The following is a 7,278-nucleotide window of genomic DNA, read 5'->3' as shown; positions in this document are numbered from 1 at the left end:
TTTAAGAAAGTCATTTGGGCAGGGATTTTGGAAGATAGACCGACATAAGGAGAGAACAGAGCAGGGAGACCAATTAGGAGACAATTAATATAGTCTAGTTAAGCAGAACCCTTGCTATGGGGCTCATTTTTTAAGTGTAGAGAAGAAGATATTTCTAGTGTTATGGGGATAGAAAAACAAGATTTGGGGAAAGACTGGATATGTGAGGTGAGTAATAATGGAAAAATGAAAATAACACAGGTTGCAAACCTGGGTTGCAGGAAGGATCAGAGTACCTTTGAATAGAGGTATCAAATATGTGGCCCACAATATAAGTTAGGATGGAACAAGTTAAAATGTTATTGGGAAATATTTAACAAAATAAATGAAAATATAATCAAACAGATAATATTACATATTTTCGTATCATTTCATATTAAAACATTGTTGATGGGGCGGCTAGGTGGCGTAGTGGATAAAGCACCGGCCTTGGAGTCAGGAATACCTGGGTTCAAATCCTGTCTCAGACACTTAATAATTAGCTAGCTGTGTGGCCTTGGGCAAGCCACTTAACCCCCTTTGCCTTGCAAAAAAGACCCCTAAAAAAACCCCTAAAACAATGTTGATATATGATCTTCTTAGTTCTTATGTATCCCTTAAAGATTCTATTTAAGTTTGACAACACTGTCCTTGATAAAAATAGGAAAGTAAAGAAGAGGGAATAAGTATAGACAAGGGAAAAAAACATAATGAGATTTGTAATGCAGATCTATAACCATCCTGTGCTCATCTTGTGTGGCTCACCCTATAAACAAAATAATGGTGGGGAATGGGGCAGGGAATGCCAAGATAAATGCCACAGCCAGCAGGAGATTCAAGGGGTGACAAGTGAGAATGCTGGGGTTTGGGGAAATTCTCCCCATGGTACCTGCTACAGGGGCTGGGAGAGGTCAATGCCCAATGAAGAAGGAGAGAGATTGCATGACTTCAGGAAACCAGATGCAACAGTGGAATGAGTGGAGGAATATTGTATAAAATTAGTTAACTGCAGGCAAGTAGAATGTTATCCATCTTAACTATCCTCAATTGATTAGATCTTGGAGCTGTGTAATATCTCTCCTTGAAGTCATGCCAGATCATATTAGATAACAAATATAGGTAGTGTCATTATATACCAGCATTCTTAATAGCAAATTAGTAGAAGCAGAGGTAGGAGTAATCTAAGGTGTGCGTGATGATAGGACAAAGGGGTAAGGGTTTTGGGAATAGGAGATAATATAATGTTGCATTGGTTTATTATGGGGTCAAGACAGGAAAGAAGAAAGTAAAGTCAGTGGCTATAGGAATATTTAGTACTTTGTCAAGAAAGTAAACTGGGGAGAAAAAAGTGTTTTCAATACAAGAATTCTCCAATTGATTAATGATCAAAGGATATGAACAGGCAATTTTCAGATGAAGAAATTAAAGCTATTTTTAATCATATGAAAAGATGCTCCAAATCATTAATGATTAGAGAAATGCAACTTGAAACAGCTCTGAGGTACTCCCTCTCATCTATCAGATTGACAAAGATGACAAAAAAAGGAAAATGATCTAGAGAAGATGTAGGAAAATTGGGACATAAAGACATTGTTGATGGAGTTGTGAGCTAATCCAATGTTTCTGCAGAGCAATTTGGAACTATGCCCAAAGAGCAATGCAAGTGTGCTTAGCCTTTAAAAAAAGGGAAAAGACCCACATGTACAAAACTATTTATACCAACTATTTTTTATAGTAGCAAAGAATTGAAAACTGAGGGAATGTTCATCAATCAGGAAATGGCTGAAAAAGTTATGGTATATGAATGATATGGAATACTATTGTGCTGTAAGAAATCATGAGCAGCTGGACCTTAGAAAGGTCTGGAAAGACTTGCATGTGAAGTGAGCAGAACAAGGAGAACATTAACAGCAACATTGTGAGATGGATCAACTATGATAGAGTGATCAGACAACCCTGAGGGACCTCTTATGGAAAATGACATTCGTGTCCAGAAACCAAAACAAAACAACCACCTATGGAGTCTGAATGTAAAGCAAAGCATAATATGTTCACTTTTTAAAATTCTTTTTATGTTTTTTTCATTCTTTATCACGGTTTTCCTCCCTTTCTCTTTTTTTTTTTTTTAATTTTAAGGCAATGGAGTTAAGAGTGACTTGTCCAAGGTCACACAGCTAGGCAATTATTAAGTGCCTGAGGCTGGATTTGAATTCAGGTCCTCCTGACTCCAGGGTCGGTGCTCTATCCACTGATCCACCCAGCTACCCCCCCCCTTAACAAGACTAATATGAAACTATGTTAAGAACAATTGTGCATGTTCAACTTTTACCAAATAGATCACTGCCTTGGGGGTATGGGGAAAGAAGGGAGGATGGTAGAAAAGTATGGAACTCCTAAATTTGCAAATGGATGAATATTGAAAGCTACCTTTCATGTAATTAAAAAAAATTAAACAACAACAAAAAGCTTTTTCAACTGTCTGTATAAAGATTCCTGTCACTGAAAAATCCACTTTTCAGGGGCGGCTAGGTGGTGTAGTGGATAAAGCACTGGCCTTAGAAATCAGGAGTACCTGGGTTCAAATCCTGTCTCAGACACTTAATAATTACCTAGCTGTGTAGCCTTGGGCAAGCCACTTAACCCCATTTGCCTTGCAAAAACCTAAAAAAAAAAATCCACTTTTCTATTAGTTTTGTCATCTGTTTTCCAAACTTGTCATGTAATAATTCATTCTTCTGTCCAGGTGGTTTGAAGTTTACGCCCATAATAATATTGTTTGTACCAGTGTTGATTCCAACTCTAATGCTCTCCACCATTTTTTCCCTCAAATACCTGAATTTTTCTGCTAGACTATAGATTTTTAAATATGCAATGCTTCTATATGTGTTTCATCATTTTATTCAGAATCAAATTTGAGTCAAAAATCTCATTTCACTGTGCTTGTGAGTTTAAATTTGTTTTCTTGTATTTGAATCTCTGATTCATCCTATTATTATACTATTTGTATTTGATAGAGATATATAAAATAATGAGTTATATTGCTGGCTTTCTTTTCTGGCAATCACTGGTTCTTTTTTCTGGTATTCTTCCTCTAGTCTTGAGAGACTGAGGTGTAGTGATTTGAGTGATAGATTTGGAATCAGGAAAATTGGAGTTTTAGAAGGTGTGGTTCTTTCTGATTTAGTATAATAAGTAATTTAGTATAATAAGCACTGGGGAATCATACATATGTTTAAGGAAGCTATTTTTTATTATCTCTGCTTTTTTAAGGCCTTCCAAAGCCTTTTGGATCGCCTCAAGTGAAAAGAAGGCACTTGGTCATTCAAATGACTCTGAAGGACTCCCTTAGAAATTATCAGGTAGTCCCTAAATGCTCATCAGTGAAACTCCTCTCCAGTCATTCCTGATTCCTTGATCCCTAATTTGGGGCAACTCCATTAACTCCATTAACTGCTTCCAGGGATACAGTGTTTTTCAATGGCCTAATTATGGCCTACCACAAACCTTCGATCCCCCAAATCTTGACCCTACAATGACCTGGGTGGCTGGGGTCATTAACAATTGTCATCCCTTTGGTCTCCAATTTCACCAAGGCAGATGCCAACTTTGGATCGCGTAACTATTTCCTTATCCTTGAAATCCCTCACAGTGTTAATATGGCTAGATAAATGTTGCTCTTCCCTGCCATGATGCCCAAGTTATTGGGATTTAAATCATTGCATATACTTGGTTCTCATAGTTTTGCCCATAGTATTATTGCCTAAGACCAGGGGTGACCTTTTTTTAAGATATGAAGGTCAAGGGGTCAGATCTTTTCAATGATACTACTTTGTCTTGGTGAAAGTAAGTGAAGATCTAGCTACTTTTAATATTGAGCTTGGCTCTTGCTAGGTCTTCCAAAACCTGTCAAATTCTTGTTAATAGACTCAGCCTCTATAAATTCCTCAGAGAGACCCTGAACTAAGGGCATAGTGTTTTACTGTGGCCTAATTCCAGTTCACCAAACCTGAGTTTGAATATAGCCTCAGACACTAGCTCTGTGTCCCCAGGCAAATTATTTAACTTTTCTAAACCTCAATTTCCTAATGTGTAAATGGGAATAATAAAAGCATCAATTCATAGGGTTGTTTTGGAGAGGCAGCCTGGATATACATATACATACATATATATATATATATATATATATATATATATATATGTATATGTATACACACACACACACACACACACACACACACCCTTAGGTGGGGCAGTGCATAGTGGAAAACCTGGACCTGAATTCAAATGTGGCCTCAGACACCTAGTTGTGTGACCTTGAACAAGTCACTTAACCACATTGTCTTAAATAAATAAAATTAAAAAATAATGTGAGCTCCTTGAGAGCAGAAGCTATTTTATTTTTCTGTTTGTATACCCTGAACTTAGTTCAGAGTTTTGCACATAGTAAACATTTAATGAATATTTTGTTACATTATTCATTCATTCATTCATTTATTGTGAGGACTCAGTAAATATGTAAATCAATTATAAAGCTTATGGTTCCTTATAAAAATCAGCTACTATTATGACTTGCCTCTCTCCATAATACCAGAGAAAATGTGATACCAGGACTGTAGATATATGTTAAGAAAATTTTTTCTCCTTCCCCCCGCTCAGTTAAATTCTTCCTGATTCAAGTCACTAGAGTACAGACAAATGAAATCTACCTTATTTCACCTTGCTGCTCTTCTCCATATCATTCTTTTCATATCATTCATATCATATGCTTTCCAGATATCTACTTTCTCCAGTCCCACCATTTTTTTAACATTCAGAACAAGTCACAAGAATGGAAGAAATAAGGAAACAAGATGAAATCTAGTTATCTAATGAAATCTGTCAATTTGTTATTAATCTTTCCTTTCCTTTTCCATCTTCCCTGAATTTATTTATAAATATATTATATATTATATAAATTTATTTATGAATCAATAACAATCTGTCCTTCACTCTTGGTTTTAATTCTTTCTCTAGCAAAGGAAAATGCTTTCTATGACTAGAGTCTGCTGATTTAAAAAGTGATATCTACTTGTTTCTACTGAACCATTATTAGTCAGCTACACAGTCTTTTCTCTTTCTTTTAAATGCCTAAGGGAAAAAAAAAAACCTTGCCTTTTCCTCTCATTCATGTTCATACCTTTATATATACTAATATACTTTATTTGATCTATGATAGCATTGATGTGGGCAATTCTTCAACCTATGTTGATCATGATTCATTTTCCTTCCTCCATCCACATCTTTTGAGTAGCACTCTTGGTCAACATATAAGGCCTCCAGAAAAGCTACTCTAGATTCAAGGTAATAATAATAATAATAATAATAATAATAATAATAATAATAATAATATCTAGCTTCTATATAGCATTTGCTATTTGCCAGGTACTGTGATAGAATTTATGAATATGTGGTGTGGGGTCACATCCACTTGAAACTACAGCTCACAACCTTCTAGTAACATGTATATTTACTTGTCATCCAAAGGATACAATTAGTTTGACATAAATACATATAATGAAATAACATTTTTTAAATTTATTTTTATTAAAGATGTTATTTGAGTTTTACAATTTTCCCCCCAATCTTATTTCCCTCCCCCCCCCCACGGAAAGCAATCTGTCAGTCTTTACTTTGTTTCCATGTTGTACCTTGAACCAAATTGGGTGCGATGAGAGAGAAATCATAACCTTAAAGAAGAGACAAGAAGTCTAAGAGGTAACAAGATCAGACAATAAGATATCTGTTTATGAAATAACATTGTTAAGAAAGAAAAACAGTAATAAAATATTTCTCCTATAAACCTAGGACATACTTTTCTGCAAATACTAGCAATGAAAAGAATAGTGGACACTTGTAGATTGGGGTCAAGCATGAGGTATATGGATGAAAGTATATATGTATATATATATATATATATATATATATATATATATATATATATATATAAACAAACATATATGTGTGTGTATCTTGTTTGATTGAGGCACATATGCGAGGGAGTAATACATATATTTTATGATGGAGAGATGTTGACATATTATGGTAATTTCATTATGCTACTCTCTGTTGTTCTTCATTAGACTCCATTTGATTATAAACTCTTTGAAGACAGGGACTGTATTTTGCCCATGGGGGGGGGGTATGTCTGGTGCTTATCACTGTAACTGGCACATAATTAGTACTTGAATGTTTATTTAATGATTGATTGATTTAATTTGATTAATGCTGAATCTATCTAGTTGTTTGAACACTGTTGTGCTTATCTTTGGTGCAAACTTCAGAGCTTCATCTCCTTAGAACAACTTACTGGCTAAGTCATTTCCCATCAGGGAAGTAATGGTGATTTAAAAAAAAAATTCAGACTGACAGATCTTTAGTCAAAACCAAAAAGTACTCAGTCCTCACACCCAGTAAAGGAGAATTGTAAACAATTACAGAGTGTTCCTCTCTATTTGTTTTTAGTCTTCTATTTTACTGTGTCTGGGTCTGAATTTTAGTTTTTGTTCTTGAAACCCATCTGAAAGAGTTAGAAGGTTCCAAGGTTCTTACCTAGCTGTGTGACCTTGGTCAAGTCACAACCCTATTGCTTTGCAAAAACTAAAAAAAATTAATTTCCAAATTCCTCTTTAGCATATCATGCAAATGAAATTGATACAAAACAAAAACTAAGTAAATGTGGCAAAATCATTGTTACCTTCCTGGTCTGCATTCCTGCCTTTATTCCTTATAGTTTTCAGACACAAACTCCCCTGCATTCTGACCAGTGAGAAACTTCTTCCTCTTCAACTCAATTCTTAACAAGTCTCCTTTAGAAGAACTCTCAGTATACTGGAGTTCTTTCTTTAGATTCTATAATATCTTGTACCTAACAATAGAAAATATTATTTGTCAGCTCTGGCAAATATTTTATGACTGGTGCACTTCTATTTCTGATTGAGCATGTCCTTTATGAGTGCCTTTATGTTAGTTGTCTTAGGTAACATCATTGTTTATGTGTTACAGTCTTTTTATCCCTCCCCAAATTACCAGTCCCTACTCATGTATCTTTTTTTTGTCTTTTGGAATAGCTGTAATTATGGTTCTTCTGGGATAAGGATGTTCCATGATTCTGAGTGACACTGCATCATCATTGATAAGAATTATAACATTTTAAAACTGGACTTTATTTTTTTTTAGTTTTTTTTTTTTTTTTGCAAGGCAAATGGGGTTAAGTGGCTTGCC

The sequence above is a fragment of the Macrotis lagotis genome, chromosome X (assembly GCF_037893015.1).
Source record: "Macrotis lagotis isolate mMagLag1 chromosome X, bilby.v1.9.chrom.fasta, whole genome shotgun sequence".
In the NCBI taxonomy this organism is placed as follows: domain Eukaryota; kingdom Metazoa; phylum Chordata; class Mammalia; order Peramelemorphia; family Peramelidae; genus Macrotis; species Macrotis lagotis.
This window is presented reverse-complemented; position numbering follows the sequence as displayed.